Below are 11,832 nucleotides of genomic sequence, written 5' to 3' on the forward strand. Positions count from 1 at the left end.
CATTAGGCAAGTTGAACCATTTTACCTCGTCCCAACTATGTACAGTACCTGTCCACATTTATTCATCCAGTTTTAAATAATCAGATTATTCTTATTAGTAATAAAATTTATTTTTACTAATCCTATCTGTGAAAAACTAGTACCTAGTTTCGTTTGTAATTTTTATGAGTGAGGTGAGCAATTTCGTATTTTTGTAATCTACCCGTTTATGTTCTTTGCCATTCTTAGATTATCTTTGTGTTACCATTTTGCCGGATTCTATTGAATACTTGGGAATTTCATGAGTACGAAATGCTGTCGGTTTTTCCTACTGTCATTTATTTATCTACTTACGTAGAATAGTAAATTAAAAAAAATTTTTTTAATGTTTATTTATTTTTGAGAAGGAGCACAGGTGGAGAGGGGCAGAGAGAGAGAAACCAAAGCAGGCTCTGTGCTGTCAGCGCAAAGCCTGATGTGGGACTCGAACCCTCCAACCATGAGATCGCGACCCGAGCCAAAGCCAGATGCTCAACCAACTGAGCTGCCCAGGCACCTTTGTAGTATAGTAAATTTTAATTGAACCCAGGTATACCTGGGGTTTTTTTCTTCTCTGTTTTCCATCAGGCTTAGAAAGGCCTTATCACTCAGACTCTTACCCTACCCAGATTCTAAAAATGTCATGTTTTTGTTCATTTTAATATTTGATTTTTTCCCACTTATAGTTCATTTTAAAGAATGATGTAAGAATCCCATTTTCCCACAATAAACACGTTGTTTTCACAGTTTTGAATTGTCCTTTTTCCTCACTGACTAGAAGTGCCATTTTAATAATACATTACATTTTGGGGTGCCTGGGTGGCTCAGTCTGTTGGGCACCTGATTTCGGCTCAGGTCATGATCTTGTGGCTCATGGGTTCCAGCCCACATCAGGCTCCGTGCAGACAGCAATGAGCCTGCTTCAGATCCTCTGTCCTCCTCCCTCTCTGTTCTCCCCTGATCGCTCTGTCTCTCTCTCAAAAATAAATAAATGTTAAAAATGTTAAAAATAAACATTAAAAAAAATAATATATTTTTAATTACAGATATTGCAACCAGTGCCTTAATTAGGTTATGAGTTTTAATAGTTTCCCAGTTGTTTCTTTGGAGTTTTCAAGTATATAATCACATCACCTGCAAATAAAGATCATTTTGCCTCGTTTCAATTTTTACACATCTTACGTAGTTTTCTTAGTATCTGTATTAAGTTGAACATCCAGAACTATGTTACATCACTCTCTTTTTGCTTGATATTCCTACCTAAGAATTAGGAATTATACTGGATGTGTATCTGGTAGGAGCGTTTTTCCTATTTGTCCATTGAAGCCTGACATTGGCTTTTGGTCATTATGTTAAGGAAGTGATTCCCTATTCGTGTTAACAGTTAACAGTTGTTTTAATTTTTTTTAGGTCCGGAATGGATTCTGAAATACCAAATGAATCTTAGCGTCCGCTGAGCTCATCGTGATTTTTCTTCTACGTCATATTAATTGGATAAGTTTTTAAAATCGATTTCCTAACACTGAACCACACTTACACCCTGTGAATTAATTCTATTTGGTTGCAATATATAATTGTTTTAATATACTGCCTGATTCTAATGAAGACTTCATTCACATTTTTGTATCGGTATCCATTAGCAATATTGGTCTATGATGGTGTGTGTGTGCTTTGTCATGCTTATGTCATTCATGAGGTGCGCGGGGCCTGATAATAATGATAATGAAATGATAAGACACATTCTCATTTCTTTCAGTCCCCAAACAGAATGAAAAATCAGACAGTGTGACACAGCTGGCTTGTAGCCCCTCAAATCAGAATTAGCCACTCTAAGCTTATAGGACAGCTAGAGCTCTTACAAAAAGAGATAAGGAGGCGTTCCACTGACCTTCCTCTCCATTCCATTTTACTCTTTAACAGAGTTGTACGGGACATGCAAGATATATGTATGTTAAATATATTCCCATTATGTTGAGAAACACATGTATGTTTTAATCTCACACCACACATACAGAATATTTGCATTTCATTTTTTCTCATTGGCTTCCCTAGAGCCGTGTTGAGCATAACATAGACACTTGATAAATGCTGATTAATGAATATTATTGACTGGATGATTCGAATAACTAATGACAGTTCTCGGTTATGAAGGTCCTAGTTTGCACCGGGCCCTTTCCAGGCGTTATCTCATTTGACCCTCACAGTAACTCTGGAAGATAGCAATTGTTCTAGTCCTTGTCCAGCTAAGGAAAGAGACAGAGAGGTTGCTGTTTGGCCAAAGCATCTCCCCACTGAACATGAGAGGCAGTGCTCAAGGCCAGGTCTGTTCAACGCCAAAGCAACATTCTCTACACTCCACCTTTAACCCTACCACTACTAATACACAGAATTCTTTCAAATTGGTGTTTCTTTGTACATTTTCTGAAGATGAAATTTTCTTGACATGTGGCTCCATCAATAAGAATCAGAATATTTAGGGCACCTGGGTGGCTCAGTTAGTAGTTAAGCGTCTGATCCTTGATTTTGGCTCAAGTCATGATCTCACAGTTCGTGAGATCAAGTCCCACGTCGGGCTCTGCACTGACAGCACAGAGCCTGCTTGGGATTCTCCCCTGCTCACACGTGCTCTCTCTCTGTCTCTCTATATATATCAAAATAAATAAACAAACATTTTAAAAAAGAGAAGCAAAATATTTGACATGTAAAAATTCAAGTATGATAAACAACATGCAAACCTTCCTTTGGAGAACCATTTATCGATGATTACAGCACCTTTAACAGATTATTTTATCTAATCTTCACATCAGTCTCTGAAGGCATTAAGGTTTTGTGAAGTTAAGTAATTTGCAAGTAATTCAGCCTGTAAAGAGTTCCCATAAGTAGCCTAGATGGGATTTGAACTCAGACAGACTTTCTTCTAGGGCTGGCTTCTGAGCCAGTAGGCTAGATTATTAGATTATGTCTGATGGTTGACATCTCACTAGTATAGATCAGTCTTTATTTCAAAGCTTTATCCATTTACAGTTGTAAGTATTCTGTTAAAGTTAATGGTGTTTTGACAGAGGATATCATAATTTATAATTTCCTTAAAGTGGCAGATTTGAGTTAATGAGATAGATAAAACCAGATTATTTGCATTAGCACCAATTTGGGTTTTTTTTAAGATATTTTATTTCTTTGTTTATTAAGTAATCTCTATGCCCAATGTGGGACTCAAACTCATGACCCCAAGATCGAGTCACATGCTCCACCAACTGAGCCAGCCAGGCGCCCCATTAACACTGACGTGTACGTTACTGAATTCTTTGTAATTGGCAAAATTAAACAGTCTCAAACTTGAAGAAATTTCACTGGGCATGAAGATACATATCACTTAGCTGTTTAGATGAACCTTCTAAACAGGTGAGTAGGTGTCATTTAAGTAGGAAAGTTGCAGGACAAGAGCTTATGTCTTAAATGTCACATTTGATTCCTTTTACCTAATATGTTGACTTACCCTCTCTAGCTAAACATGTCCCTCAAAGTTACAGGATCCACGCCAATGTTGAAGTGTCTCTAAAATATTTGTGCGTGTAGCCTCAGCCATTGCTAGGGGGAATTACAGTAAACTGGGTCACTGGCACTTTGGCGATATTTACAGATTGGAAATAATTACAGAGCTATGGGGCACCTGGGTGGCTCAGTCAGATGAGCATCCAACTTCAGCTCAGGTCATGATCTCATGGTTCATGAGTTCGAGCCCCATGTCAGGCTCTCTGCTGTCAGCACAGAGCCTGCTTCAGATCCTCTGTCCCCCTCTCTCTGACCCACCCCCCGCCTCAAAAATAAATAAAATATTTTAAAAAATACAGAACTATACAAACCATTTGACCCTACGATCCATTTCTGGAGATTTATTCTACAAAAATATTAGCATACTTCCTAAATTAAATTTACTCCGTAAACTTATGTGATTTACGAATCAGATTTTTTAAAGTTTATTTATTTTGAGAGGGAGCCAGCAGGGGAGGGGCAGAGAGAGAAGGAGAGAGAGAGAATCTCAAGCAGGCTCCACACAGTTGGCACAGAGCCCAAGTCAGGGCTCAATGCCACGAACTGTGAGATCATGACCTGAGCCAAAACCACGAGTCAGAGGCTAAACCAACTGAGCCACCCAGGCCCCTGTAAATAAGTTTGTAAGAACACTTCTAGTTTCCGGTTTTGCATATAAGCCCAGAAGTCTCCCTCTGTCCTGATAAGTAAAAGCTGAAGAGACTGAAAAAGCAGCCAGTCTTCTTGGATCCACAAGTGGTGGTGGGGGTGGGGCACAGGTGGGGTCCGCCCCCAGACTGAAGAGACCAGTTGGCAGATATAGGATGTCTTATCTTACTAGAGCAGAAAGAAGTTTAGGGTAGAAACCAGTGCTGGGGCAGAGAAATCTGAATGCTCACTGGAGGCTCAGTGCCCAAAACTCTGAGAGTTAACTCCAGGGGGACCCCCACTGATGAGGGAAACAAAGGCAAGAAAAATGTCATTTAAATTAAATGCCCTTACAGCCTGCAGCCCATTGACAGATGTCAGTGTAATACTCCCCAAGACGTTCATGGCTGCCTTAATGCTTAATGTTGACACTTCCTTAAAAACTAAAAGCAACCTTACCTTGACAATAGCTAAATCTTCAGGGTCCTGGGAGACCCTGCTTTCAGCATCCAAAAACTCCTTGGAGACCTCTGTTATCTATACGTCCCTCCCCTCCCTCCACAAACTTAAAAGTATATAATCAGTCATTCCTCACAACCCCAGTGCAACTCTTTCTGCCTACGGTCCTGTCCCTGTGCTTTAATAAAATCACCTTTTTGCACTAAAGTAGTCTCAAGAATTCTTTCTTAGCTCACGAACCCCACTTCAAATTTCATCACCCACCATATTGTGAAATATACCTCCTTCTAGGTTCTCCTAGTATCAGAGGAAAATATCCAGAGGCTTCCAGCAGGGGGCGGGGCAAGGTACTTCCTGAAATAGGGTTGAGCACTCTGTTTTTCTTAAGGCCCGCCCTCAGGGGAGACTAGTTAACCAGAGCCTAACCTACTGGGGCATTAGCAGAGCCTAGCTGACTGGGGAAGGGAATACCCAACCCCAGCCCACTCTAGCCAACCTGTCCCACCCGAGGGGGGCGAAAACAGCTGAGAAACACTCCTGAAATTCACTAAAGACAGACCTCATCATTGGATAGTACAGCCCTGCTCCCCACCACTCACCATATCACTAAAGGCCTATTTACAGCAGTTCCTTTCTTCCCCGGGAACCCCATGTCCAGCCCCAAGAAAAAAATGACAAGGCGTCCCAAAAGGCAAAAACAGAATTTGAAGAGACAGAGCAAGCATCAGAACCAGACAGGACAGGGTCCGTTGAATTGAAAACAGACTGGGAATTGAAAACAACCATGATTAAAATGCTAAGGCCTCTAACGGATAAAGAAAACAGCCCGCAAGAACAGATGGGCAGCAGTAATGCAGAGATGGAAATCTTAAGAAAGAACCCCCCCCAAAAAAATGCTAGAGATAAAAGCAACTCACAAAAGCCCACATCGCAGTGGAAATGAAGAGTGCCTTTGATGGGCCTCTCAGTAGACTGGACCTGGTTGAGGAAAGCTGCAGGATGTATCAACAGAATCCTTGAAAACCGAAAAGCAAGGAAAACAGAGACTGAAAACCAACTAAACAAACACAGAACAGAATATCCAAGGACTGAGGAACAACTGTAAAAAGTGTAACAGGGGCCCCTGGGTGGCTCAGTCGATTAAGCATCTGACTCTTGATTTTGGCTCATGGGTCCTGGGATCGAGCTGACAGCACGGAGCCTGCCTGGGATTCTCTCTCTCCCCTCCCCTACTCTTGCTCTCTCTCTCTTTCAAAACAAATAAACATTAAAAACAAAGTGTAACATATCATAATGAGAATGCCAGAAGGAAAAGAAGGAAGAAACACAGAATATTTGAACGGATTTCGCTGAAGCAGTGTTTGTACCAGCAAAGGAATGGAAACTACCCAGAACCATATCAAACTTCAGTGCGCATGCACAGTGTAATACCATGCAGCTTAAAAAGGAATGCCCTCTCCAGGTACCGAGGTGGAAACATGTCTTAAGTAAGTTGTTAAGAGGGGTGGCTGGCTGGCTCAGTGGGCAGAGCGTATGACTCTTCATCTTGGGGTCATGAGTTCAAGCCCCATGTTGGGTATAGAGATTACTTTAAAAAGATTTCTTAAAACAGGGGTGCCTGGGTGGCTCAGTCAGTTGAGCGTCCTACTCTTGGTTTCAGCTCAGGTCATGATCGCAGGGTCGTGGAATCGAGGCCTGCATCAGGCTTTGCACTGAGTATGGAACCTACTTGGGATTCTGTCTCTCTTTCTCTGCCTCTACCCCTCTCCCCCACTTATGCTCTCTCTCTCTCTCTCTCTAAAATAAATAATAATAATAAATTAATTACTTAATTAAATAAAAATATGTTGTTAAGTATAAGACAACATACAGAATAATCCTACAGTGTGCTGCTTTAGGAGTAAAAAAAGAGAAAATACAGGTGTATATTTGCAGAGAAATTCTGAGGGGGTCTGGGCAGCTAGAACTGGGAGACAGGGATAGAGATGCACTGTAGATTGGTTTTGTTTCGTTTTGTTTTAGTACTTGAATGTATCACCTTTTCAAACCATTAAATAAGAAAAAGAAAATTAAGTACGTGATGTTAAAAATTAGATCCACTCTCTGTTCTGTGCTACATCTTTCCAGCACTTTTGTTCTATACATTATGTGTGAGGTCTAAGGATACTTATTATTTTTTTTATTTTTAAAAAAAAATTTTTTTTTCAACGTTTATTTATTTTTGGGACAGAGAGAGACAGAGCATGAACGGGGGAGGGGCAGAGAGAGAGGGAGACACAGAATCGGAAACAGGCTCCAGGCTCTGAGCCATCAGCCCAGAGCCTGACGCGGGGCTCGAACTCACGGACCGCGAGATCGTGACCTGGCTGAAGTTGGACGCTTAACCGACTGCGCCACCCAGGCGCCCCCTTATTATTTTTTTTAATGTTTATTTATATTTAGAGAGAGAGAGAGAGAGAGACAAAGCACAAGCGGGGGAGGGGCAGAGGGAGAAGGAGACACGGAATCTGAAGCAGACTCCAGGCTCCGAGCTGTCAGCACAGATCCCGACGCGGGGCTTGAACCCACAAACTGTGAGATCATGACCTGAGCCGAAGTCGGATGCTCAACCAACTGAGCCCCTGCTAAGGATACTTATTTTTAAAGACTTTTTATTTTGAATTTTTCAACACACAGAGAGTAACAGAGCAGTATAAAGAATCCCCGTGTCCTCATTACCAAGCTTCAAAAATTGTCAACATTTGGCCAGTGTTGTTTCACCTGTACCCAACAGCTCCCCCCACCCCACCCCATCTCCACTGGTTGTTGTTAATTATTATTATTACTTACAGTTTTGCTGGAGATAAGCTTTGAACGCACTGGAATGCATAAATCTTGGCTCGAAAATTTGGAAAAATGGTTCTGCGGATGTAACAACTCCCCAGTAAAGATGTAAAACGTTTGTGTTTTCCCACGTGGTGATGGCGTTACCTTTCTTGCGTGGAGCACTGTGCTTGTTCTTGCCCTTACCTCAGGTTCTTTTTCTGGAAAAGAAAATCATGTTTTCAAACATACTTGAGAGTAGTAACACTTAGACCCCGTTGCTTGGAGCTCGAAGGTCTCAGTCAGGTACGCTGGGGAGGATGTTAGGGGAATCTGGGGTGGGTGATTCTAGTCTTTCTCTAAGAGATGAAACATCTAAGGTTGGACTGTCCAATATGTAGTCACTTAGCCACATGTGGCTGTTTAAATATAAATTATCAAAGGACGCCTGGGTGGCTCAGTTGGTTGAGCATCCGACTCTTGATTTTGGCTCAGGTCACGATCTCACAGTTTTGTGAGTTTGAGCCCCACGTTGGGTTCTATGCTGACAACAAGGAGCCTGCTTGGGATCCTGTCTCTCTCCCTCTCTCTCTGCCCCTCAGCCTCTCATTCTCTCCCTGTCTCTCTCAGAATAGATAAACTTAAAAAATATATACAAATTATCTAGGGGCGTCTGGGTGGCTCAGTCAGTTAAGCCTCCGACTTCAGCTCAGGTCATGATCTCACGGTTCGTGAGTTCGAGCCCCCTGTTGGGCTCTGTGCTGACAGCTCAGAGCCTGGAGCCTCCTTCGGATTCTGTGTCTCCCTCTCTCTCTGCCTCTCCCCCACTCTCACTGTGTGTCTCTCTCAAAAATAAACATTAAAAAATATAAATATATATATATACTATTAATAATAATAATAATAATAAAGTCAGTTCCTTGGATATACTAACCACATTACTAGAGCTAAGTAGTCACAGATGGCTAGTGTATACCCTATCGGACTATGCAGTTATAAAACATCTCCATCATTACAGAATATTCTACTGGACAGTGCTGATCTAGGGCATGGATGAGGGGTGAGAGGGACAGAGAGGGATGGGGGGGAGAGAGGGACAGAGAGAGGGAAAGAGAAGGAGGTAGAGGGGGGACAGAGAGGGATAGAGAGGGAGGGGGGAGAGAGGGACAGAGAGAGGGAAAAAGAGGGAGGTGGGGAGGGACAGAGAGGGATAGAGAGAGGGAAGGAGGGACAGAGGGGAGGGAGAGAGGGAGGGAGGGGGGACAGAGAGGGGGCCTAGTGGGGTGGGAGGTGGGTCGGGCACTGACGGGAAAGCCATGGGCAGCCGGAAGCCCTAGCCACCTCACCTGAGAACCTGAGGCTCCCAGTCCAGGGCTGTTCCATCCCCAGCAGGGTCCTAGGGCTTCTGGAGTCACGCCATCCCCCATGGTCCAGCGGTGTCACTGCCCCAGCTCTGGGCCTTTGCCTGGGTTCCGGCTGCTCTGGCCATTAAACCCCTGGCCCGAGATTTTTGTTTTGTCTTGTTTTTCATGGAAACAAGAATTGGACTTTATAGTCTTGTTAGTCCATGATTCTTTCACAAAATTCATGTGAATGGAACCAGAAGATGATTTACTCCCTCGTGTTGCTGACCTTCCACGGGGCCCACTTCCCTTGTTGATGAAAAGGGGGTAATCCTCACATGACCCTCTGCACACTCGTCCCGAGCACTCAAAGAGTTATTTCTTGGGGGGCACCTGGTGGCTTGGTCGGTGGAGAATCCGACTCTTGGTTTTGGTTCAGGTCGTTTCCCCAGGGTTGTGAGATCGAGTCCCATGCGGGGCTCTGCAATGAGAGGGTGGAGCCTACTTGGGATTCTCTCTCTGTCTCTCTCTCTCTCCTTCTGATCCTTCCCCTGCTTGCACGCACTCTCTCTCTCTCTCTCTCTCTCTCTCAAAAAAAAAAAAAAAAAGAGCTAATGTTTGGAAGGCACTTCTAGAAGTGCCTGGCACACAGTAAGTGCCCGGTAAGTGTTACTCAAATAGAACAAGTAAGTCGCAAGTCTTCCCTCTGCAGGGGACACAGCCAGCCCGTCAAGGCCTGACATGAGCCCAAGGTTCCCCTGCTCCCCACCTGCTTCCCCCAAATTAAGCTCCTCAGTTCAGACGCTGTTGCACAAGACAAGGAGTGCGCTGGGTGAAAGTCACCTTCGGTTTTTTGAGCATAACATTACCTTCCGTTTTAATAAGCGATTTTTACACTTTAAAAAAAAATGATTTATTTTTGAAGGAGAGAGAGACAGCGTGTGAACGGGGAAGGGGCAGAGAGCGAGGGAGACACAGAATTCGAAACAGGCTCCAGGCTCCGAGCTGTCAGCACACAGCCTGATGCGGGGCTCGAACTCACAAACTATGAGATCATGACCTGAGCTGCAGTCGGAGGCTTAACTGACTGAGCCACCCAGGCACCCCTAAGCTTTTTTCTTTTTTTCTTTTTTTTTTTTTTTCAAAGTAGGCGATTGAGAGAAATCTGGCAAAAACGTCGCAGGCGTGCGCTGAAAGTTACCTGACTTAGGAGATCCAAACCTTAACCTGCAGGAGACGAAGCCAACCAGTGTGCGCCAGGGAACCCAGCCCCGGAACCCTAGCGAGGCTCAGGAGAGGCAGGATCGTGAGGAGGAGCCTGGGAACCTGTGAGAGAAGCAGATAGAGTCCTAGAAAGCCCGCCCACCTCGCCCCTTCCAGCAGCAGTTCCTCATCCTCCTGGTTAGAGACTTACTTTCTGAAGAGGTTAAACCAACGTGACCCTAGTCTTAGATTCACCGAGCACACCGGGGCCGGGTGTTGTGAAAGCCTATACGCTGGAGGAGACCCCCAGGCTCCCGGATGCTAGGAGACCAAACGATTCCTCTCTAGAGAAATGAGGGCTGCCGATCAGCTCAGTCCCGTCTCACTCCTAAATGTGGATAGATAGGCAGAGGTCGCTAGGCATCTGGGGAAATCTCATTAAGATGGTAGTGTGTCCCTCAAACAAAGACAGGGGGTTAGCAAATTAGAAGCCAGGGGGTCCTAAAATAAAATAATATGACTTTTAGCTGTAAAGAGTAGAGGAAACAGAAGGAAGACAGTTATAAAAGAAATAATACAAGGACATTCCCTAGCACTGAAGAACACGCATCTATTAAAAAGGCCCACTGAGGGACCAGGATAAAGAATTTAAAAACATTGACAACAAATCAACAAAATGAAAAGGCAACCTACTGAACAGGAGAAAAGATTTGCAAATCACACATCTGATAAGGAGTTAGTATCCAAAATATGTAAAGAACTCATACAACTCCGTAGCCAAAAAACAATCCAATTAAAAAATGGGCAGAGGCTCTGAACAGATATTTTTCCAAAGAGGACGTCCAGATGGCCAACAAGTACACGAAAAGGTGCTCAGTCTCACTCATCCTCAGGGAGACGCAAATTAAAATCACACTGAGATATCACCTCACACCTGTTAGAATGGCTAAGAAGGTTAGGTGTCTTCAAAAAGACAAGAAATAAGTTTTGGTGAGGATGTGGAGAAAAGGGAATCTTCGTGCACCGTTGGTAGGGATGTAAATTGGTGCAGCCGCTGTGGAAAACACTATGGAGCTTCCTCAAAATATTAAAAATAGAATTACCATATTATCCAGTAATTCCACTTAGGGGAATTTACCCAAAAGAAATGAAAAGATACCTGCACCCCCATTTCACTGCAGCATCGTTTACAACAGCCAAGACATGGAAGCAACCGAAGTGTCCATTCATGAATGAATGGATAAAAAGGTTTGGTTCATGCACATGAAATATTATTCAGCCATGAAAAAGAAGAAAACTTTGCCATTTGCAACCACATGGATAGAAGTTGAGGGCATTATGCTAAATAAAATAAGGCAGACAGAAAAATACAAATACCGTATGATTTCACTTATAGGTAGAATTGAAGGAACCACCCCTCCCAAAAACAACAACAAAAATCAGTTAGTTCATGGATACAGAGAAGAGATTGATGGTTCTGTGAAAGGGGTTTGGAGATGCATGAAATAGGTGAAAGCAGTCTATAGGTATAAATTTCCAGTTACAAAATGAGCAAGTCAGGAAGATGTAATGCACAGCATAGTGACTTTAGTTAATACTGTATTGCATATTTGAAAGTAGATAGATTTGATCTTGAAAGTTCTCATCACAAGAAAAAAAGCTTTTAGAACTATGTATGGTGACAGATATTAGCTGAACTTAATTGTGATCATTTTGTAACATATACAGATATCAAATCATTACCTTGTACACCTGAAACTAATATACTGTAATGTCAGTTATATCTCAATTTAAAAAAAAAAGTGGAAGAGGAATACGGAAGAGAAAA

The sequence above is a fragment of the Puma concolor genome, chromosome D2, assembly GCF_028749965.1.
Source record: "Puma concolor isolate L17-30 chromosome D2, mPumCon1.1.hap2, whole genome shotgun sequence".
Lineage (NCBI taxonomy): Eukaryota > Metazoa > Chordata > Mammalia > Carnivora > Felidae > Puma > Puma concolor.